Raw genomic sequence first — 25,428 nt, forward strand, 5'->3', positions numbered from 1 at the left:
AAGGTCCCAGGGTTTGTGTCTGTATTAAGTATTGGTAAAGTTTAATTTCTATATTTTTTAAAGATAAAATAAATAAAAAGAAATATTTCAATAATTTCTCTCTGCTCCCCTAGTGAACCACATGCATACCCCCAGGGGTATGTGCATTGTCCAATACAAACCCAGACAATTGGAAATTCCCTCAAACTAGGAAAGGCATTAGGATGTTGTGCTGCCAAAAAGATGATGAATATTCATTATAATTATATATTTTGTGTATTATCACTGAATATGTTACAAAAAAAAAAACCTAAACAGATTTTGTTACTTGGAAATTAAAAATTTTAGAATGCTTTTTGCATATAAAAATTTAATGCTATATAATAAACTGAGAGTTTTACAGTAAATTTGATAGGAAATGGGTTAATATCCTATTTTCTCACAATCAACAAACTTAACATACAAAAACTTTTTACAAAATATCTTTGAAACTGCTGGAGAAAGTTTTTTAAAGTCACAAGGCATAAACAAATGATTCACAGAAGTACGAATGACTGGGGAACATGAAAAAAAAAACTCATAAGTAATCAAAGAAATGTAAAATAAAACATAAGACTATCATTATCCCTGCATCAAATTATCTATGGTAAATGGTCTTTAAAGATAGCCTTCCATAATTCCTCCATTGCTGTACATACATGTTACATCTCTCATCAAGAGGTGGCATTTAGGGATGCCTAAGTGGCTCAATTCGTTAAGCATCTGTCTTTGGCTCAGATCATGATCCCAGGACCCTGCGATCAAGCCCTGCATTGGGCTCATTGCTCAGCGGGGAGCCTGCTTCTCCCTCTGTCTGCCTCTTTCTCTCTCTCTGACAGATAAATAAATAAAATCTTTAAAAAATGAGGTGGCATTTATTTCTGCTTCTTTAGAATCTGGGCTGGTCTTGTCACATGCCTTGAACAATAGAATGGGGTAGAAATGATGCTGTGCATCTAATATGTAAGATGCACATCACTTGATCATATGGTGGTTCTATGTTTAATTTTTTTAGGAAATTCCATACTGCTTTCCATAGTGGTTGTACCATTTTACAATCCCACAAATAGTACACAAGAGTTCTGATTTCCCTACATCCTTGCTAACACTTGTTATTTTCTGTTTTTTTGTTTTGTTTTGTTTTTGTAATAGTCATCCTAATGGGTATGAGGTAGAATCTTATTGCTGTTTTGGCTTGCATTTCTCTTATGATTAGTGAAGTTGAGCATATTTTCATAGGCTTGTGGGCCATTTTTATATCATCTATGGAGAATTTCTATTCAAGTCCTTTATCCCAAAGAATTGAAAGCAGGGTCTCCAAGAGATATTTGTATGCCCATATTTGTAGTAGCATTACTTACAATAGCTAATAAATGTAAGCAACCTAAATGTTCATCAATGGATGAATGGATTAACAGAATGTAGTATATACATACAAAGGGATATTATTCATACAATGGGATATTATTCAGCCTTAAAAAAGAAGGAGCATACTGTTATATGCTACAACATAGACGAACCTTGAGGACATTATGTTAAGTAAAATAAGCCAGTCATGAAAAGACAAATACAGTCCTTTTCACTTATATGAGTTATCTAAAATAGTCAAATTCATAGAAACAGAAAGTAGAATGGTCCTTACCAGGGGTTAGGGGAAGGAGAAAATGGAGAGTTGTTTAATGGGTGTAGAGTTCCAGTTTCGCAAGATGAGAAAGTTCTGGAACTTTGTTGTACAACAATGTGAATATATTTAATGCCAATGAACTGTTCACTTAAAAATGGTTAAGATGGTAAGTTTTATACCATATGTCTCTTACTGCAATTAAAAATTTAAAAATTTGATAAAGATTTCTCAAGCAATTGGATGAAAATATCAATAACACTTAAATAAAACTCATAATCTTAGTCCAGGAAGTAATAATATAGGTGGAGAATTATAAAGGTGTTCATTATAGCATTATCTAGTAGTATATTAGTAGTTTATTGAAATATCTGACAGCAGAATTAGGGTTAGTCACATGAATTGTGATATATCTATATGACAGATTATTTCAATGATGTAAAAAACTTTATGAATGCTGAGTGAATAAAGCACAATAGAAAACTCTTTATATAGTGTGATCCAAACATAAAAAATACATACACATATGTATGTATAGCTGTTTGTTACATATGTGATATAATCATATACAGACATATTCTTTGTATGTGTATATATATATGTTTACATATCCTGTCTATTATATACATGCATGTAGCCAGTTTATTGAAGGAGCCAGACTTGGTAGGTTTCAAATATAAAGTAACTTTATTCTTCCACACAACTGCCTTTTTCAAATAAACTCTAGAGACTCATTCTTCCTGTTGCCAAGATGAACTTGTGAGCAGATCCTATAGTTGTATAGTTATTTGAAGATAGTAAAAAGCCTACATTGGGGTGCCTGGGTGGCTCCGTTGGCTGAGTGTCAGACTCTTAGTTTTGGCTTAGGTAGTGGTCCATGGATTGTGGGGTCTGGGCCTAGGTCGGGCTCTGTGCTCAGTAGGGAGTTTGCTGGAGATCCTCTCCCTCTACCCCTACACCTACCTACCCCCCACTCTCTCTCTCACGTAAATAAATCTTAAAAAAAAAAAAAAAGCCTAGCTTAGGTTAACATCACAACTTCAATCTCTTGTTTTTTGAAGCTTCTCTCCTGGCCCAGCTTAGGAAACCTGCAGTAGGAAAAGGGGATTTGTTGGTTGCTTCATAATTACCCACTTTGCTTTTTCATCCTCCTTCCCTACTCACTCAGCTGCCTCTCTATCCTGCTGGGTTGAAGGAAGGTAGGGAGGAAAGGAAAGGTCAGAAAAGATAACTGCCATCATCCCTTTGGACATGACAACGGTTTAAATGCTGATTTCCAGAGCGTGTCTTGGTGTTCTCTAAAAACTATCTCCCTGGTCCCACATAATCCTCTTGCCCTTTCTCTTTGCAGACTTCCCTCCAACTTTTTCCACTCATGAAGATGCATGCCACCCTTGCCTAGTTTCATACTACTGTCTTCTCAGCCTTCACTCCTGGTAGCCCTTCTCCATTACGGGTATCTTCTTGGAGATGGTCCCTTTTGAGATGATTGAAGTCATGGTCCATGAAGACCAGAAAAACAGGGATTTTTGTTTCACTGAACTCTTGAAGTGCACGCAGATGCTTTTTAACTTGGGATTCTTTTTTTTTTTTCTCCTCGTGCCACTGATGGCTTCCCTCAGCCTCTCCTCTTCAGAGTTTTTCCAGGAGGGAATCAGATACTGGTACTTGTGTCTACCAAACTCCAAAGAACCCTGGCAAAGCTATCCAAGTAGTTTTCTTGAATCTTCATATTTGGATCAAGGTGAGAGAGAAGCACATCTCCCACAGATGTGGGGAGGAGCAGTGCATCTGTTCTAGGACAACTTGCTCTCTGAAGCAGGGTTTGGGGCCAGGTAAGTATTTGCTGTGGGAGGCTGTCCTGTGTCCCAAGGGATGTTAAGCAGCATCTCTGGCTTTTACTCACTAGATGCTAGTAGCCCTGCCCCCCACCCCCCAGTTGTGATAACAAAAATGTCTCCAGACATTGCCAAATGTCTCCAGTTGAGAGGCATTGACCTAAAGGCATTCTTTCTATAAAACTTCCTACTTCCTAGTGACTTCTTCACCTTCTTCTTCTTCTTCTTTTTTTTTTTTAAGGATAAGGTGGGTGGTGGACTAATGCTGGCAAAAGAGAACCCCAAATGCAAGTTCTTCATAAATGGTGCATGAGCTTTAGAATGTGGGGACACTTGGCACACTGAAACCCCAAGATAAGAATAATTCTATTTAACAACTTGTTGTTCCACATACAATGATTAAAAAAAGACCCAAGTGATAGAAGAGATAAGAAAGCACACCAAAATATTAATAGAGACTATCTCTGAATGGTGAAATCATTGGTGACCTTTTAAAATTATAACTTTAATATTTTATACAACAAATTTATAGTTCATGTACAGAAGTATTTTTTAAAAAAGCAGACCAAACAAATTGTACCAACTTTGAAGACCTAACTCAGATGCCATCTCCTTCATGGTGACTTTTCAGATCACCAAGCTAGAAATTCTTTATTAATCCTAGAACAATAATTGCAGTTGACTTCTATTGAGCACCATAGCCCTATACATGCATGTAGTCTTCACAATAACCCCATTAACTAGGGGTTTTGTTCTTCTTGTTTTGCAGATGAAGAAACTAATTTTAGAGAAGTAAATAAGTTGCCTAACTGGTCTAATCCTGGAAACTGATAAATGACAGAGCTGTCACTCAAGCCTGAATCTGTCTCTTCAGTCCATTTTCTGTGCCCCATCTAGGTCACTGGGCATCTAGAACTCAGTGGTGTTTTACGTGAACTTAAACATTACTAGGACATTTTTTTCCTTTGTCTGCATAGTATTCTCCAACAAAATTATAAACAGTTTCTTTTAGAGAATAGGCTATCAAGCTTTCATTAAATATCTTCATGGAGGGCCACAGGGTAGGTAGATTACTGAAATAGTGCTTAGGTAGAACAAAATGGCAAACACTTATAAGTTATATATAAACATGAGACTAACCCATAGTTTCTGCCATAATTATTCAACATCACTTTGTAATGGCAATATCATAAATCATGAACATGACATGAGGACATATAATTAAGCAGATAACCTGCTGCCTAAATATTCATGTTATTTATATTCATGGAAAAGGACGAACAGTTAGTATATACTGTAAAAAAAGACATTGTTAGTCATACTAAACAGATTTTAGGGTGAAATTATTATGTAAATTCAACCCAAACTATTTAAAATGCAAACTCAATGTAATAATAATGGCAGAGCCTATGATGACTAAAAAGAGAGGTAATAGCTGAGAAGGCACATGGCCTAGGGAGACCCATGGCCTAGGGAGACCCATGCCAGAGCTCTAGGCTTGGAGAAACAAGAGCAAGTTGATCTCCACTTTATGGAGGAGATGAGACACCCCAGATATGACAAGACATTGGTTCTAGTGGCTCAACAGCTGGCTGAGTAGAGTGAATGGGTTGCAAGTTTTCGATCCTATAACTGTGGGGGTGGTAGAAACAGGAACCGATAACGTGTGCCATGGAAAAGCCCTTCATTTCTATTACTGTAGTCAGAATAGGTACAACTTTTTGGAAGACTAAGGAAAACAACCAGGTTAATGGTAAAACTCAAGGGTGGAGACTTTGTACCAATGGCACTAAAAAATGTAGTCTATGGACCAACATCAGCATTAATTTGGACATGTTAATTCTTGGTCGCTGCACTAGAATCTTTGGAGTTAGGACCCAGGAATTTGTATTTTAACCTCCTCTCCAAGATGATTCTAATAGATGTTAAAGTTTAAGAGGCACTGGTCTATACCACCCCCACCACATTCACTACCTTAACAACAGAGGGAGCCTCCTTAAGAATCCATTTACAATGTAAGTTTCTAACTGTGCTGTTCAAGAGGTAGACATGAACCACATGTGGCTACTGAGCACTTGAAATGTGGCTGGTCCAAGTAAAGATGTGTTGTAAATATAAAGAAAACAATGGGTGTCAGAGATTGAGTATGATTAAGGAATGAAAAATACCTCATTAATAATTATTTACATTGACTACATGTTTAAATGATAATATTTCAGTTATATTGGATTCAATAAAATGTATTATTTGCCTCACCTGTATCTTTTTACTTTTTGGCGGAGTTACTGGGACATTTAAACTTGCATATGTGGTTTGCATTATATTTCTATTGGACAGCATTGTATCTAATTGCCTTAAATAAAGGAGAAGATTTCTTTCCTAGCCTACATTTTCCAGTTCTAAACTACCAAGAGCTTATTTCTAGTTCTAAACTACCTAGAGCAGAAATAACAGGTATTTTTTCATATTTAATAGGTGCCAGACTTTGTACTTAGCATCTTGCATGCATTATTACATTTAATCCACACAAATAGAAATAGACACTATTATTTTTTTCATTTTTTAATTTAAATTCAATTAGCTAACATATAGTAAGTACATCATTAGTTTCAGATGTGGAGTTCAGTTATTCATCAGTTGCACATAACACACAGTGCTCATCACATGCCTTCTTTAATGCCCATCACCCAGTTACCTCACCCCCCACCCAGCAACCTTCAATTTGTTTCCTAGAATTAAGAGTCTCTCATGGTTTGTCTCCCTCTCTGATGACTTCCCATTCAGTTTTCCCTCCCTTCTCCTATCATTCTCTACACTGTTTCTTATATTCCACTTATGAGTGAAACCATGTGATATTGTCTTTCTCTGACTGACTTATTTCACTCAGCATAATACCCTCCAGTTCCGTCCACATCAGTGTAAATGGTAAGTATTCATCCTTTCTGATGGCTGAGTAATATTCCATTGTATATATATATATATATATGCCGCATCTTATTTATCCATTCATGTCGATGGACATCCCAGCTCCCTCCACAATTTGTTTATTGTGGACATTGCTGTTATGAATATTGGGGTGCAGGTGCCCCTTCAAATCACTACATTTGTATCTTTGGGGTAAATACCCAGTAGTAAAATTCCTGGGTCATATGGTAGCTCTATTTTTACCTTCTTGAGGAACCTCCATACTGTTTTCCAGAGTGGCTGTACCAGCTTGCACCCCCACCAACAGTGTAAGAGGGTTTCTCTGCATCCTTGCCAACATTTGTTGTTTTTTGTCTTGTTAATTTTAGCCATTCTGACTGGTGTGAGGTAGTATTGCCTTGTGGTTTTGATTTGTATTTCCCTGATGCCAAGGGATGTGGAACATTTTTTCATGTGTCTGTTGGCCAATTGTATGTCTTCTTTGAAGAAATGCTTGTTCATGTCTTTTGCCCATTTCTTGACTGGACTATTTGTTTTTTGGGTGTTGAGTTTGATAAATTCTTTATAGACCTTGGATACTAGCCTTTTATCTGATATGTCATTTGCAAATATCTTCTCCCATTCCATCAGTTGCCTTTTAGTTTTGTTGACTTTTCCCTTTGCTGTGCAGAAGCTTTTTATCTTGATGGAATCTCAATAATTCATGTTTGCTTTTGTTTCCCTTGCCTTTGGAGACATGTCTAGCAAGAAGTTGCTGTGGCTGAGGTCACAGAGGTTGCTGCCTGTGTTTTCCTCAAGGATTTTGATGGATTCCTGTCTCACATTTAGATCTTTCATCTATTTTGAGTCTATTTTTGTGTAGGGTGCAAGGAAATGGTCCAGTTTCATTCTTCTGCATGTGGCTATCCAATTTTCCCAACACCATTTATTGAAGAGACTGTCCTTTTTCCATTGGATATTCTTTCCTGCTTTGTCAAAGATGAGTTGACCATAGAGTTGAGGGTCCATTTCTGGGTTCTCTATTATGTTCCATTGATCTATGTGTCTGTTTTTGTGCCAGCACCATACTGTCTTGATGATTACAGCTTTGTAATAGAGCTTGACGTCTGGCATTATGATGCCACCAGCTTTGTTTTTTTTTCAACATTCCTCTGGCTATTCGGGGTCTTTTCTTGTTCCATACAAATTTTAGGATTATTTGTTCCAGCTCTATGAAAAATGTCAATGGTATTTTGATAGGGATTGCATTGAATGTGTAGATTGTGCTAGGTAGCATAGACATTTTAACAATATTTGTTCTTCCAATCCATGAGCATGGAATGTTTTTCCATTTCTTTGTGCCTTCTTCAATTTCTTTCGAGCGTTCTGTAGTTTTTAGAATACAGATCCTTTACCTCTTTGCTTAGGTTTATTCCTAGGTATCTTATGGTTTTTGATGCAGCTGTAAATGGAATTGATTCCTTAATTTCTCTTTCTTCTGTCTCATTGTTAGTGTATAGAAATGCACCTAATTTCTGTGCATTGATTTTATTCTGCCATATTGCAGAATTCTTGTATGAGTTCTAGCAATTTGGGGGTGGAGTCTTTGGGTTCTCCACACTAAATTATCATGTCATCTGCGAAGAGTGAGAGTTTGACTTCTTTGTCAATTTGAAAGCCTTTTATTTCTGTTTGTTGTCTGATTGCTGAGGCCAGGACTTCTAGTACTATGTTGGACAACAGTGGTGAGAGTGGACATCCCTGTCATGTTCCTGACCTTAGGGGAAAAGCTCTGTTTTTCCTCATTGAGAATGATATTCCCTGTGGGCTTTTCATAGATGGCTTTTATGATATTGATGTGTGTTCCCTATATTCCTACACATGGAGAGTTTTAATCAAGAAAGGATACTATATTTGTCAAATGCTTTTTCTGAATCAATTGAAAGGATTATATGGTTCTTGTCCTTTCTTTTATTAATGTGATGTATCACATTGATTGATTTGCAAATATTGAGCCACTCTCGCAGCCCAGGAATAAATCCCACTTGGTAGTGGTGAATAATCCTTTTAATGTACTTTTGGGTCCTATTGGCTAGTATCTTGGTGAGAATTTTATCCCTGTTCCTCAGGGATATTGTCTGTAATTGTCCTTTGCAGTGGGGTCTTGGTCTGGTTTTGGGATCAAGGTAATGCTGGCTTCATAAAATGAGTTTGGAAGTTTTCCTTCCCTTTCTAATTTTTGAAAAAGCTTCAGAAGAATAGGTATTAGTTTTTCTTTAAATGTTTGGTAGAATTCCTCTGGGAAGCCATCCGGCCCTGGACTCTTGTTTTTTGGGAGATTTTTGATTACTGTTTCAATTTCCTTGCTGGTTATGGGTCTGTTCAGGTTTTCTATTTCTTCCTGTTTCAGTTTTTGTAGTTTATATGTTTCCAGGAATGCATCCATTTCTTCCAGGTTGCCTAATTTGTTGGCATATAGTTGCTCATAATATATTCTTATAATTGTTTGTATTTCTTCAGTGTTGGTTGTGATCTCTCCACTTTCATTCATGATTTTATTTACTTGGGTTCATTCTCTTTTTGATAAGTCTGGTCAGGGGTTTATCAATGCTATTAATTCATTCAAAGAACCAGCTCCTAATTTTGTTGATCTGTTCTACTTTCTTTGGTTTCTATTTCATTGATTTCTGCTCTAATCTTTATTAATTCTCTTCTCCTGCTGGGTTTAGGCTTTATTTGCTGTTCTTTCTCCAACTCCTTTAGATGTAAGATTAGGTTGTTTATTTGAGGCCTTTCTTGTTTCTTGAGAAAGGCTTGTATTGCTATATACTTCCCTCTTAGGACCGCCTTTTCTGCATCCCAATGGTTTTGAACAGTTGTGTTTCCATTTTCATTTGTTTCCATGAATTTTTTAAATTCTTCTTTCATTTCCTGGTTGACCCATGCATTCTTTAGTAGGATGCCCTTTAGCCTCCATGTATTTGAGTTCTTTCCAAATTTCCTCTTGTGATTGAGTTCCAGTTTCAAATCATTGTGGTCCGAAAATATGCAGGGAATGATCCCAATCTTTTGGAACCAGTTTAGACCCAATTTGTGACCTAGGATGTGATCTATTCTTTAGGATGGAATGCTCTGTATATATCTGTGAAGTCCCCCTGATCCAATGTGTCATTCAAAGCCCTTGTTTCCTTGTTGATCTTCTGCTTAGATGATAGGTCCATTGCTGTGACTGAGATGTTAAAGTCCCCTACTAGTATTGTATTTTTATTAATGTATTTCTTTAATTTTGTTGTTAATTGGTTTATATAATTGGCTGCTCCCATGTTAGGAGCATAAATATTTGTAATTGTTAGATCTTCTTGTTGGATAGACACTTTAAGTATGATAGTGTCCCTCTTCATCCCTTACTATATAGCCTTTGGTTTAAAAACTAATTTGTCTGATATAAGGATTGATACTCCAGCTTTCTTTTAAAGTCCATTGGCATGATAAATGGTTCTCCACCCCCTCACTCTCAAAATGGAGGTGTCTTTAGGTCTAAAATGAGTGTTTTATAGACAGCATATGGATGGGTCTTGCTTTTTTTCCAATCTGATACCCTGTATCTTTGAGCATTTAGCTCATTTACATTCAGAGTAACTATTGACAGATATGAATTTAGTGCCATTGTATTGCCTGTAAAGTCCCTGTTTCTGTAGATTGTCTCTGTTTCTTTCTGGTCTATGTTATTTTTGGGCTCTCTCTTCACTTACAAGATCCCCTTCAGTGTTTCTTGCAGGGCTGGTTTAGTGATCACAAATTCTTTTATTTTGTTTGTCCTGGAAGCTTTTTATCTCTCCTTTCATTCCGAATGACAGCCTTACTGGATAAAGTATTCTTGGCTGCATGTTTTTCTCATTTAGTATCCTGAATATATCATGCCAGCCCTTTCTGGCCTGCCAGGTCTCTGTGGATAGGTCTGCTGCCAGTCTAATGTTTCTACCATTGCAGGTTAAGGAGATCTTGCCTCAAACTGCTTTCAGGATTTTCTCTTTATTTCTGAAATATGCAAGCTTCACTATCATACACTGGGGTGTTGATCTATTTTTATTGATTTTGGGGGTCATCCTTTCTACCTCTTGGAACTGAATGCCTGTTTCCTTCGCCAGATTAGGGAAGTTCTCAGCTATGAAATGCTCAAATATACCTTCTGTCCCTCTCTCTCTTTCTTCTTCCTTTGGGACCCCAGTAATCCTAATATTGTTTCACTTCATGATATCGTTGATTTCTTGAAGCCTCCCCTCATGGTCCATTAGTTGTCTTTCTCTCTCTTTTCCTCAGCTTCCTTGCATTCCATCATCTTGTCTTCTATATCACTGACTCTCTCTTCTGCCTCATTTACCTTAGCTGTGAGAGCATCCAATTTAGACTGCATCTCAGTTAAAACATTTTTAATTTTGTCCTGATTAGATTTTATTTCTGCACTAAGAGATTCTCTAGTGTCTTTTATGCTTTTTTCAAGCCCTGCTAGTAACTGTATAATCATTTTCCTGAATTCCAGCTCTGACATTTTACTTATATCCATATCAATTAGATCTGTGGCAGAGAGTATCATCTCTTGTTCTTTCCTTTGTTGTGAATTCCTCCTTCTAGTCATTGTGCCCACAGAAGAATGGATGAATGAGAGAACAAAATTAAAAATATCAACCATGAACCCAAGCAAAATACACAATACACAAGCCTGAAGAGGTCAGGAACCCAAAAAGAAAAGAAAAAGGAAAAAAAAAAGGGGGGGGGAGAATATAATCTCCCAGGTGGACAAAACAGGGTGATCCCTTGGTCCTAGGAATTTTTTGGTCTGTTTGTTAGAAGACACTAAATCTCAAAATTGTAAAGAAAGAAAAACTTATATATATACAAAAATAAAATTGAATAGAGTGAAAGAAAGCCAAAAATGAAGAACACAAATGTAAATGTAAAAATGAAAGTTAAAAAAGACTTAAAAACAAAGAATTGACAAAATAAGAAACTAGCTGAAAAGGAAAAAAAGAAAAACAAAAAAGGGAAATTTTAAACTGAAAGATTAAAGAATCATGAGAAAAAAACCTTGACTTCTATATACTATTTTCCCTTGGCACTGGAGTTTTGCAGTTCTGTGTGCTTTGTAAACTTGGTATTCCTCTGATGTTCCAGCTGGTCTTCTGGGGGAGGGCCCTGCTGCACTGATTTTCAGGTGTCTTTGCCTAGGCAGAGTTGCATTGCCCCTTGCCAGGGGGCTAAGCTCAGTGTAAGTTGCTTCCAGTTGCTCAATGTGGCTTTTTTCCCTGAAAGCTTTCTGTGCTGCTTTAGAGGGTGAAAATAAAAATGGCGGAGCCCCATCCCCAGGCCTGGGGCTGAAAGATGGCGGCCCCCTCTCTTCAGTAAACCCTCAGGGAAAAGCAGTCTTCACTTTTGTGTGCACCAAACTGCAGACTTCTGTGGTGCATACCCTCATCGATCCTCCCAGGGAAGGGAGGAGGTCGCCATGGGCCTGCCACTTGCAGTGTCCCTGCTCGGAGAGCAGTCGCCCAATTGTGCCACAGTTCGTGGTTTATGGCAAACCAAGCTGAAAGCCCACTCCCGGGCTTGCTGACTGTAGCCGGTTTCCCTGCTCCAGTGCTTGGAAACTCTGCTGGGTCAGGCAGCTCTGTTCTTTCTGTGAACCTGGGGATCCTGAAACCACATTGTCCCACCTAGGATTCTGCCCTGCTTCACCACCTGAGCACCTTTCAGGAAGGACATCTCTCACTAGAGCAGACTTCTAAAAGTTCCGATTTTGTACTCCACTGCTATATCACTTTCCGGTAGCCAGCTTGTGAGACCCTACCCGTCCCCCCGCACTGTTTATCTTCCAATATATCCCCTCCAATTCACTTCTCTGCAAAAGTGGTTGCTTTTCTATTTGTAGAATCCCAGCAATTCTTTTCTTACATCTCTGGTTGAATTCATAGGTGTTCAGAATGATTTCATAGATATCTAGCTAAATCGAGGGACCAGATGAAAGGAGGTCTTCCACCATCTTGCCTCCCTCAATAGCTACTATTATTACCTCCATTCTAATGATAAGGAAACTGAAGCTCAGAGAGAGTGCTCAAGGATACTAGGTGACAGAGCCAGAAGTCAACTCAGGTCCATCTGACCCCAAAGCACATACTTTTACATATTTCTCTGTATTTCTTCTACTTGTTAGACAATATACTGAAAAAGAGAACTATTTATTTTCAATAACATTTCTGTACATTAAAATGATGAGTATATTCAAGCTATATCAAGTAGAAGCAGATCATTAGAAAGAAATAATGACAGAATCAACTCTATGTATAATGTGTGAATCCATATATATTTAAGATGTAAAGCCACCCAGAAAGTTAAACACAATATTCCTTGGTTTTGTATCTGATCGATGGTCTTCTTTTAGTAGTTCCCATAATAACGTGTTTTTTTGTTTGTTTGTTTGTTTTTTAAGCAGGCTCCACACCCAGCATGGAGCCCAATACAGGGCTTGAACTCACCACCCCAGTCAAGACCTGAGCTGAGATCAAGAGTCAGGGGCTCAACTGCCTGAGCCACCAGGTGCCCCTCCCATAATAAATCTTAAGGCTGGTTATATCACTAAGAAATCTCTCCAAACTTAGTTGGCAGTATTTAGATCAGAAATAAATCAAGAGAAACCAGCAACTTCATAGATTTTGAAATACTCCATATTATGTCCTACCAGCATCAAGGCCCTGAACCAGCCTAGGTCACAGAAAGGCTATTATTTAGGGTGGATTTTTTTTATAGACAATTCTATTCACCAGAAGATCTGTTAAACCATGATGAAAATAACACTTTTAAAAATGTAAGCAGACACATCATCAGTCTTTCTTTTAAGGCCTGGCAGAGGAGCCAGGAAGATTGCCACCAACATACTATTCATTCTAACTGTTCCATCAATATTTGCAACTATTGGTAGAAGACATCACCAGGGCAAGCCTCAAAATCAAGGAGATACAGAGCAACAGAGATGCCTAACAATAACCAAGAGCCTGTTTGGATATGTCCTCAAAAATGAATGAAGTGTGCTTTCCATCATCTATGAAGTAATCTAATGAAACACCAGAATATGGAGCTATGTACTGAAGAATAGAAGGAGGGAAAATATCAGGAGCAGTGGTTGAAGTTGCAGTGGTGTACCTCATGGCACCGGTATCTATAAGCCTCTTCATCAACTGGGACAAACTTGATTTCTTATGATCAACAGCAACATTGCTTTTTATTAGTTCCATATTAAACATGTCTGGTTAATAATAGTGTCAACAAAAATTTATGTTCTAAGAGTTTGGCCTTAATAACCAATTTGAGTTGACCACAGCCAGTTAGCTCCAAGCTATTCACAGCCTCAGTGGGTGGTCGGCACAGACATTGGGAAATGTTCCCAGTTGCTTTTGGATCAAGTCTCCTATGGGTTTTAGAACCAAATGGACCCTGTCCATCAGTGGTGTCATCAAGGAGATGTATAAGTGAATAACAGAATTCCGTCAATCGGAACTTCTAGGATAGTGTTTGTCTTCTTCACAATGTTTATTTTCCACACTATAACCACAGACTTCTCAGGTTCTGAGTTAATAGAGAAGACATTAAAAACAAAACAAAACAAAATTCCATTGCTTTGCTTATGGAGTCCTCAATCTATATACGTTAGTAACACCATCACCAATCAATAAAACAGACCTAATCTCTCCCAAATCAACAGAGGTCAACTCCAAGAATACAATCTGCAAAACTGAGTCATAAATGTTTCTTGTTGCAGTAGAGGCTGACAGCCAAGTCATTTATTTGGAAACTGCTGGTTGGGGCTAGGGTGGGAAATGGCAGTAGTTATGTGCACATGAAGCATTTTTGCAGCTTATCCTCAGGTGACTTCTTGGAAGCTGATGCCTGTGGACTTTTATGAGCTCTATTTTTTTCATCAAGTCCTTAGGAAAGCCAAATTTCAATTGCCACTTAGAGTTCCCAGAGCTTGAATGTGCTAGCCCCTATATTTCCATAACTCACTCAGACTCTCATCCAATATAAAATGTAGGAGATTAATGTCTAATGACAGTTTTTTCCACCTGGGAAATACTAGCTTTCACTTTCTTGAAAAGTTCAAAATGAAGAGGAAACAAAGCCTTCCTCCTGATAGCAGAAACCCATAGAAATGTGAGTCCCTCAGTCTAGCCAGCGGTGAAAAGCATCGGCATAGCTCTATCCTTAGACCCAAATTAAAACCATCAGCTCAGCCTGACTGTGATGTGGCCATAACATTTCACCACATTAAATGTGTGATAACTGTGCATGAACAGGTAATGTGATCTGACAGTGTTCATTGTCACTACAGAGCTGTCATGTCTGAATTGTTTTCTCAATCTCAGAGAGTCAGTGTCCATCATGAGTCTTTATTCTAGCATAAATTTACTATGACGGTAATAATACATTCAGTGATGGAAGAAGAATCCAAAGCAGAAGAAGCAAATTAATATTTATTGAGTACTCACTATCTATCTGTGGCAGACAGATCCTACCACAACTCCCACTGATTTCCCACTTCCAGAGTTCACCCCTTTGTGTATTCTCCTTTCCTTGAGTGTGTGCAGGAACTGGGACTTGCTTCTAACCAATACAGTATGTCAAATTTAATGGGATGTCACACCCTTGATTACGTTACATTATATGGCAAAGGTGATAGGCGGTCATTCCTGTGGTTATATTATGTTATGTGAGATTCCTTCTCAGCAGAGATTCTCCTTGCTGACTTGATGAAGTAAAGAAGAAGTCCATTTGGCAAAAAAAAAAAAAAATTGTGGCTGGCCTCTAGGACCTGAGTACATTCTCCAATTGACAGCCTGCATAAAGCCTGGGCTCTCCATCACATGGCTGCAAGGAAATGAATTCTGCCAATAACCTGAATAAGCTTGGAAGCAGGTTCTTTCCTCAGGTGAAAATGGAGCCTAGTTGACACCTTGATCATAGCCCTGTGAGACCCTGAGCAGAGGATGATGCTAAGCTGGACTTGGACTTCTGACCCATGGAAACTGGGATGACAAATGCATGTATTATTTCCAGCTGCTATATTTGTGGTAATTTGTTACAGCAGCAGTGGAAAACTAATACATTGCCATGAACCCTGTTTCGGTTCTACATCCTCCATCTTGCTTCATCACCTCCATAACGTTAGGAACTCTGATAACTAGGTAGGATGTAAAGTTGAAAAGTTCTTGCCCTTGTCTTAAGGAAATGGTCACACAAATTTTCAGAATTTTGCCTATGAGTTGAGGGAAATCTACCTCGATATCTTACTTCTAATACATAAACAGTCCTATAAGAATTATGACAGCCAACCATCTTTGAAATGGTTTGATACAAATTCTGTCCAGTATGATATTAGCAGATGCCACCAGTGCCCTGGATATATCCCTCCCCACTCATCATGCCTATTCATGACTTCCTGTGGCCAGTGCCTGTGACCCTAATAGCTAATGCTCTGTGGTATGCTCAACTCATGGATGGGGCAGACCAAATGTTCTGGAGAATTGACATCTTTGAGAGCATCCCTTAGGCAATGGTGAATGGAATGGGAAGATAAAAGCCCACCCAGCTCTCCTGGTTCTCAAGTACAGCCATTCTAAGGAGTGTTTTACATCATTTTCCACAAGTGCTCAGTGGGACCAAGACCCAGGTGCCCAAAATGATAGCCTACTCCTTAACATGCTCTGTAATGGTTTCTTTCCTTTCCTGTCTCACTTCCCAGCTCTTACCAGTGGATCCTGGAATCTCCTTCCAAAATAAATGATTTGAACTAATTCCTCTTCTCAGGGTCTGCTTCTGGGTGAACTCAACCAAAGAAGTAAGGGTACTTCATGATAGATGGACATTTGGTGAAACCGAATTAAGGACAAAAATAAGCACAGAGGTTGTCTTGAAGAGTACCCCTAAAATATTCTAGGCAAAATATGTGTAAAAGGAGAAATAAACTGACCAAAACTTTACTGATTCTATTTGTCAAACTCAGTATTTACTAGCCAAGCTTTGATGAATAATTTGATCCCCAAATACAAATACTAGGAAGGCAGTGTGTTGGATGATAGACACTGATATTCTCCACTGGACAGTTATCTCCCCTATTGTGAGATCACATGCTAGCATTCTGATTTATACATCAGTCTCTTAAGTTTGGTTATTGTGAGTCAATTTCAAAAGTCCTGTTAACCTGCACAGCAATCACTGATTACTGAACTTATCATGGTGATCATTTTACAATATACACAAATATATCATTATGTTGTGCACTTGAAACTAATATGTTTTATGTCAATTATACCTCAGTTAAAAACAAAGTATCAGATTATAGAACTGCCAGCCCAGAACTCTCTATCTGGGCAGGCAGTCAGATTCCTTTTATAGGTTTATCACTTGCTTCAACAACCCTCATTATGCAATCAAAATCATACACAAATCCCAGGCAATCATATCTTGAGAAACAGAGCATTTTTATTCCTGTTTCAGCATGAAGGAATACTGGAAAGGGCATCACTAAATAAATAATGGGTATTCCAACATGAGCCAATAAGAATGAGAAAATGCCTGTTTTTGTGTCCCCTTTCTGCATATGCAACTTGGTAAAGTTGGTAAACTTTGGGTTCTCTCCACCCTCAACACCCAGTCCCATTTTCTTTTTAAACTTTCAAAATAATGCCCTTAACCACACTGACATAACAACTAGAACAACATTGACCAAAAAACCTCAAAAGAACAACAACAAAACCCATACACTAGTTCTTCAGGAAGTAGATTATTAGCATTAAATTCTAAAAGAAATTAGTTGTCTGTTTAAGTGGCATTAGATAACATAAGAGTTAATCTTCAACCTAAGGGTAACATATTCAACTACAGCAGAGTGAAAGTGTTTCTAGTGGGGCAAAGCTAAGGAGACCTTGGAACCTTCACATTCTTGAACTAGGAGCAGGGATTCTCAGCCAGGGTCCACAGCCCCCATGGAGACCCCATTAGCTCTCATGAGAGTTTCTTTACATGCCTTGCCTGTCAGCTGAATAAATAGATCTCACAATTATCTGTATGGCTGTTTTGTTTTGTTTTGTTTTTTTACAGGTATAGATAGATGCTTTTGATGATAGTACTTTTGAAGTCATGGTGGTGGTTAGCATTTTTGATGATCAATATGTATTCTCTCAGTCAATAGTCACTAAATAAAATTGTTGGTATTTAGAAAAAGCCTTGATAAATTTTTTTGGCTAAGAAGGAATCCTCACATAGTAAAAGATTAAGAGTCATGATTTAGACAGCCCAAAAGGGTAGCATGTTCCTTTAGATATCTTCCTTAAAAATCCATTTTCTTTTTTTAAAATAAATAAATTAATTTTTTAAAGTAAACTCTACCTCCAACATGGGGCTCAAACTCATGACCCTGAGATCAAGAGTTGCATGCTCTACTGACTGAGCCAGCCAAGTGCATCAAGAATCCATTTTCTGAACTGGTTTTTGAATGGTGAGACAAAGGGAGTAGTCAGTTCAATGTTACCTTCTCTGGTGGCCCTTGAATTTAGAAGTTCCAAACTTTTGTCCAAAGTGGATCCTGTGATATGAGGTAAGGATGACATTACGTTATGAAAATTCCCAAGTCTAACTGACATGGGGCCTCTATTATAACCTGTGGTCGTGGTGTTAGGGCAGAGGGAAGGAGGAACAATGGCTCCATTTGAGGCTTAGCCCAGCATACTGGCCAAAACAGAGTAATTCTCCCATAAAATATGGAAGAAGAAAGCTCAACTCTGTCTAGCAACCTTGGTTCCACCCCAGTGTTTCCAGGAGCTCTCTCTGAGGTTCTAGAGCTTGTGTATTCAATGAAACCTGGTTCCCTAAGTTCACAGGTGTAGACATAATTCAGGAGCTCATGGGACTCTTCAGAATTATGATCTTTCTCAGTACTATAGTGCTTCACACCTTTGTATGTATCTTCTTTTGATCATTTCTGCAACCCTATGACATGGGAAGGGGAGAATTATCCCATTTTACAGGTATGACAAACACCCTGTCTCATGTGGGTTGCCTTTCTCAGGGCCACTTAGCTACCACATGGCAAAAGACTTGAACCCTTCTGAAACTAACCAAGAAGACAATTTCAAGTCAAACATAAAATAACGTAGTTGCCTTTTGAGAATCACAGACTCTTTCTCTAAATCAGAATTTATAATCATACTGTGTTCTTATATGCCTTTAAAACCACACACATGCCACATAAAATGTGATATTTAACAAAACATATTTGGGAATCCAGGAGTTAAAAATGGAAAAATAACATTTAATATAAATAACATCTAGTATTTAAATCTCACTACTCAGTATCACTTTGAATATGTTTTTATGCACATTATACTTTATGTAGATTATTCCATTTCATGATCACCATTGTCCTCTAAGGCATTTTATGTAATTTTTAAGATGGGAAAACAGGCCCAGATTTTAAGTGACTTGTCCACAGTCACACAGCTCAAGCACTGGCAGGGGGGGAATTAGAAATTTGCCTGGCTGCCATTTTCTCTTATCCCTCACTTCTTCCCTGATGCCTAAATAGTCCCTCAAGAGAACCTACATTTTTCTTGGAGCATTAATTATCTTTTGTCCCTATCACCTAGAATATAAATATTTAGGATCTTAGACTCTCCACTTCCGGTTCATTTCCCCATGCACTCCTTGAAATGTGTGAATTATCCCAGAAGATCTCAGACAAAGGGAAGTCGAATTGGACTTACTTATCAGGCCCTTTTCTCTCACTCACTAAATATCTCATTACCATTGACCAGCCGGATGTCAGCATGTCACACATTATTCCAAGAGCAGAGCAAGAGCCCTCAGGTCGGCAGATAATCAAGAAACAATGTTATGAGAGTTGACATCTTATGAATAATTATTTTAAAAATCTGTTCATTTCTCTTCCTTCAACTCCAGATAGGCAAGTTGGTCCTACCAAGTTGCTCAGTCCAACTGTGATGAGAACATCACTTAAACAAGAGACCAGTTGCCCTTATATATTTCTTTTTTAAAGTAAGTTTATTCAAAGGTTATATTTTGTGAGAGTGGATGGTCAGGAGAGTATAAGGCAAACAATTCTGAATGTCAAACAGGCAACTGCTGGACTCCTCTGGGAATGCCTCTTAGATTTACTGGGCCCCAGTTCTTCTCCTGTTTCACATAAGTGCTGGTATCAAGTTTTTGTTGCTGGGATGGCAAAGGGTGGAAAGTTGATAATTACTACAGATGTGAACACAGTACATTTTAAGTTTATTATAACTTTGAGGGACACCTAGATAAATTTTGAGATGGAAAAGTTCGACAATTGAGCTAACTAATGACTTCCAAAATATTGTTTGACTTGCAGCTCCATTTTCTCTGAGAGTATGAGATCCATGCACGTTAAGTTGCCAGGTTAAAGAAGGGATATATGCACTCTCTGTTGCCTTTAGGAAGCTGACGTGGGCTCCCACCCTGGGAGGGCCACATGATGGCTTAAGGCAGCTCTTCATCCTCCAAAAGCTACTTCACAGGGATGCTGGTTGAATGAAAAGGAATATTTTGATTTGCTGGATATTAATAACTCTATCCAGTGTATGATACACCATTAATTTAGGGGTAGTTTGGGGAAAAGGAATATAGCACCATACAAGATGTACACATTGCTCAAAATGCCCATCTTTGTTTCAGAAACATAAAACATGAAAAATATCAACAATGAAGCTCTCCTACAGCTTTTCTCAATGAGTGGCCTACATGCATATTCCCCCACACTACAGAATTGGGGGCAGGGAGTGGGGAGGGAGCTGGAGCCTCCCCTTTAAGAGCTTACACAGGCATAATCTAAAGCCACTACCAGGATCTAGAACTTGGAACAAATTAAGATATCTCCACCAAACACATTTTACAAAGATGACCTTAGTTCCAGACAAACATCAAAAAGAAATATCCATAAAAGGCACACACTGGAAGATAATGTGTGGAAGATGGGTGGCTCACTGCTTTGCTGTTAGCCTGGGGTGCTGATTCCTTCCTAGCAGGAGAATACCTCCTTGAGTTCCTCCAGGACAGCTGCAGTGGAAGACAATCAGGCACATTTCAATTCAATGACTCCAGCATTGTCATTTATCCTCCTTGAACCTCAGTTTCCCCTTTTGTCATGTGTACTCTTGGATTCCCACAGTAGGGCAGCAAGGAGGAAACTTTCATCTCTAAAGAGTTAAATGACTCCCACCAAGTTCAAAGCTAAGGAATGGCAGAAGAAGGGCTACATGCAACCTTGGCTTTTGGTCTGTAAACCCAGTGTTGTGTCCACTGCATAAACATAGAGCCTGTGCATTTATGTGACTCAGGCTTTCTTGGGAGGTTGAGAGGAGAGCTTTCCAGGTCTAAAGTGACCAGCTGTCCTGGTTTACCTTGGGACTGAAAGGTTCCTGGGACATGAGACTTATTGTATTAAAACCAGGAAAATCTTGGGCAAATGAAGACAAAGTGCTCACTGGAGCTGGACCATCATTCTTTTGCTGTGATTCTCAACCCTGGCTACAAAATAGAATCACCTGGAGGGATTAAAAATGCTGATGCCTTGGTGCCATCCCAGACCTTTGAATATGAATCTCTGGGTATACTTATATTGTTTTTTAAAATAAATCTCTGAAGGCTATTTTGATGTATAGTGAAGATTGGGAAAAACACTGATTTAGAATATACTATCAATGACTTTCTTTCTTCAGCTGACCACACAAAAGGGTTAAGTTTACATAATTGTCCACAATAAAGGTGGAGAGAGTGGCTCAACAAAGTTTTACTAAAAGGGATATTGGAGAAGTTTGGTTTCCGCAAGGAAGTAACAGCTGGAATGAGCCCTCAATTGACAAAATCATCCAATTGTAGTGCTGGGGGACTCCAAAGACCACAGTACCAGCTACAGCCCCAGGACTTGTGTGGAGAGAGAGATGCTGCTTTGGAAAACCATTTTCCATAGGTTGGCATCCAGTCCCCCTGGCTCACCTCAAGGAGGAGGCAGACCATGGCCAATATGGTGTGATGAAAACAAATCTCTGGAGCGGGAGTTTTCTTCTAACTACCAAACAAGGTAAGCATTTTTGAGAGGTTTAGTGGAATCTGACTTTTTTTTTAACTTTATTATTTTTTTAAGATTTTATTTATTTATTTGACAGAGAGAGACACAGCGAGAGAAGGAACACAAGCAGGGGGAGTGGGAAAGGGAAATGGAGAGGGAGAAGCAGGCTTCCCGCTGAGGAGGGAGCCCAATGCGGGGCTCGAGCCTAGGACCCTGAGATCATGACCCGAGCCGAAGGCAGACGCTTAACGACTGAGCCCCCCAGGTGCCCCTGACTTTTTTTTTTAAGAATTAAAAATTTTGGAAAGCCTCAAAATAAAATCTCATGAGAAAAGAAGAGTCATTTCTGACTAAGCTTCAAATGAAATCAACATTTCATTTGACTAAGCTTCAAATGAAATCGAGAATATCACTTAATGATTAGGATACCTGACATGCCTTGTTTTCCCTGATGCTGTGGCATTCTGCATCATTAGCTATCTTTTGAGAACAGACCAAAGCTGGACTTGTGTAAACAGCACAAAGTTGAAAATAACTTCTCACCTATGTATTTAAAAATTGCACATGAGATTTAATTGATGCCTATTCTATGACATGATTTGCCCATAGTTGGTTGCAATGGCCAAAAGTGCCACTCAAAGTAAAATGTCAACCAGTCTGTATATTGTTACTTTCTGATCACTGGTTTTTTTTTTTTTTAATTGTAAAAACAACACAGTTGAATGCAATTTTGAGCAAAAATTCTTTCTATTCCCCAGCAATTATTTTCATTTTTGTGCTTCCACATTCCTCTTATTTTCAAATGACTGTATAAATAAGAAGAACCCAGAATTTAATACTTACTAAACGTCTCTGGAGTGGGATGGTTTTATAAGTTTTTGAAGCAATAGAATATATTACAAAGAAAAAGACTGACCAATTTATTTATATAAAACTTAAATCTCTCAGAAAGTATTGTATGTTTATATGTATGCAGTAGACGTAGTCAAGTGGCATTTAGGATCTTGTCCATCTCCTTTCCAGGAACTGTACTTCAGAGATTGGAAGGTAAAAATGACATTTCCCAGGGCTGCCTGGGTGGCTCAGTCAGTTAAGCCTCCAACCCTTGATTTCGACTCAGGTCATGATCTCAGGGTCGTGAGATCGAGCCCCATATCCGCTTAGTGGGGAGTTTGCTTCTCTCCTTCTCCCTCTGCCCCTGCCCCAGATCGCATGCACATGCTTTCTTTCTCTTTCTCTCTCAAATAAATAAATCTTTATTTTTTTTAAAGTGACTTTTCCCAGGCTTCTTTGCAGCTGGGAAGGTAGATTCAAATTAGATTCCCTCATTAATGCATTCCTATGAGGATGTGGAGGCAGAGCCTTCATTTGGCTATTTGTTTTGTTTTTAGGTCTGGCTGTAGAGATGTGAGGCCTTCTTGAACAGTATTCCCATGTCTAACCCTCACCTTTGTGGTTGTCAGGAGACATTTGTATTGCAATGGTGGTGGCTTCCCGACCCTTAGATGTCAGCTGCAGTGGGGTGTTCTTCCTGGTGGTGGCAAATGTGGCTGAATCCTTTAAGGGCCAGTTCTGTGACCCTGCAGGTGTCATTCACAGAGGCTCAGACTAGAGGCTATCCCTATAGAACTTGCAGGGATTTTACAAGCATCTAATTCTCTGTGTTAAATCCCTTTCTATTTAAAATATCTAGAGGGATTTCTGTTTTCTGAACTGAATTGTGACTGATACCAACTGGAAAAACATTTTCAGAAAACAAAACAGAAAGACCAATATGTTTGTCATATGAAATATTGGTGGGAAAAGGAAAAGACCCCAAAATGGGAAAATGGAAAAAAAATGAATAAAATGAACCAGTTCACACAAGAGGAAATGCAAATCAGTAGAAAGTACCTGAAGTGGATCTCTTTTCAGGAACTGCCTTGTGGCAGACTCACCCCACACTGTGGCAAAGCAGCGACACCCACAATGGATCCCACTCTCTTGCCACAAGTGGTTAGTTGCCCTATAAATCCCCTCTTCAGAAATTTGACATTGGAAATGAAATCTCTGTGTTTTCCTGGTAACTGGAATGAAGACACGTATAACTTGCCTGTGGACTCAGACATAGAGAAAGGTGGTTTGCAGTGGGAAAGAAAAGTAAGCAAGGAACAAGAAGGACCTGGAAGAAACCAAGGTAGGAAAGAGGTGGAGAGAGAAGGGTCCTCTGGTTTCAGTTTGTTCCTGAGGCCTGGGAAGATATTTCTGGTTTTGTTTAAGTTAATGTGTTTGGGCTACTTGTAAATAACAATAACAATAATTCCAACCAATATCTCCACAATATCAGAAAATACACTAAAGATCATTCACTCAACTATTTATTGGGTATCTTGTGCCAGAACTTGAGGAATGGGACTTTGGGTAAGACTAAGCTTTCATCTTCATAGAGTGTACAATTTGGTAAGGAGAGAGATACTGATCAAGTATTTATGAGACAGTGCAGGTTTTTCCTAAGAGTCTACACCAGGATTGATGTATTCTTCGCTAAATCATTTAGAATAGAAGATTAACCCAAAATAATCATTTATTCATTTGTGGTTGGAGAAGTCTCTTCTGAGTGTTTGTGATGCTTTTGTCTTCTCTTCAGGCAGAGCACCCTTTTACTGCTATCATAAAATATCCAAAGTCAAAAGCTTTCATGACGGAAGGGTAGAAAATCTAACTGTAGAATCTGAGACTCTAAGCATGACTGTCCAAGTCACAGAAGGTTTCCTACTGACTCCACCAAAAGTAGATCTTTGTCCCTGGTCATAGATGAGTATCTTTCCTCCCAGTGACAAACACTAAATGACTCAAAAGGCTAAACCCAGAAACACGTGGACACTGAAGAACTATTACAGTTCTTATGCAGACACCATGATTTCTCCTGAATGGTCCTGCTTTGATTCCAAAATCTGTATGTGAAGATATTTATCATCATTTTCTTCCATGAGATCTCACACTAAGGAGATTTTGGAAAGGGATAAAAATATCTTTTGGAGTATATTTAAAAATCCATGTTTTTTAAAAAGATGCTAGAGAATTTTCTGTGATTCCTGAAACTAGTTACCAGCTGGCTAACACTTTGACCTGTTATAAGCTGAAGACTCTAAAAGTAGGACAATGTTTGTCCAGGAGAAATGCATCTGGAACCAGAAAGACTGGGTTCTGATGACATCCTGACTCTATTTCCAAGTTGCATGATCTTCTAAGTCTTATTTTACTTATCTGTGAAATGTTGTGTTCCAGCTCTGTGATTCTCTGTTGACCAAGAGCTGACAAAAGGACAATAAAAATGCAATGGCACAAAGAGAAGATGGAAGGAGAGCATTCTGTGTAGTTGCTGCATTGCCTGCAGACTCCAAGTTGGTGTGAAACCCTGAATTAGAGGAAGTGGAAGATGAGCCAGACTCAGCTCACACCAACAAACATGTTATAGCCAGAGGATGCTTCACCCTGGTTAAATACCAGATGAATTAAAAGCTGTTGCCAGAAGCTGTGAAGAATGTCACTGGGATGCCACCTGATTGCCCAATGAATGCTATGAGTGAAGGGTGTCGGCTCCTAAGAGAAGGTCAGCCACATTTCCAATGGTTCAACTGCGGGGTTTGGCTGGAGGCACCTACAGACACACAGGTGCCGGGAAATGTCTCTTTCTTGCATTGTGCACTGGGACAGGCCAACTCCACACTGTCAGATGAAGTGTAGCATAGATAGCCTGGGTCACAGTGGGAAAAGACAGCAAATTTGGGGCAGGGAAATGGGCTCTGGGGAGCAGAAGAGTATGCCTATGTCGGGACTCTTCTCTCTCTCTTTCTTTCTTCTTTCTTTCTTTCTTTCTTTCTTTCTTTCTTTCTTTCTTTCTTTCTTTCTTTCTT

The sequence above is a fragment of the Neomonachus schauinslandi genome, chromosome 1, assembly GCF_002201575.2.
Source record: "Neomonachus schauinslandi chromosome 1, ASM220157v2, whole genome shotgun sequence".
In the NCBI taxonomy this organism is placed as follows: domain Eukaryota; kingdom Metazoa; phylum Chordata; class Mammalia; order Carnivora; family Phocidae; genus Neomonachus; species Neomonachus schauinslandi.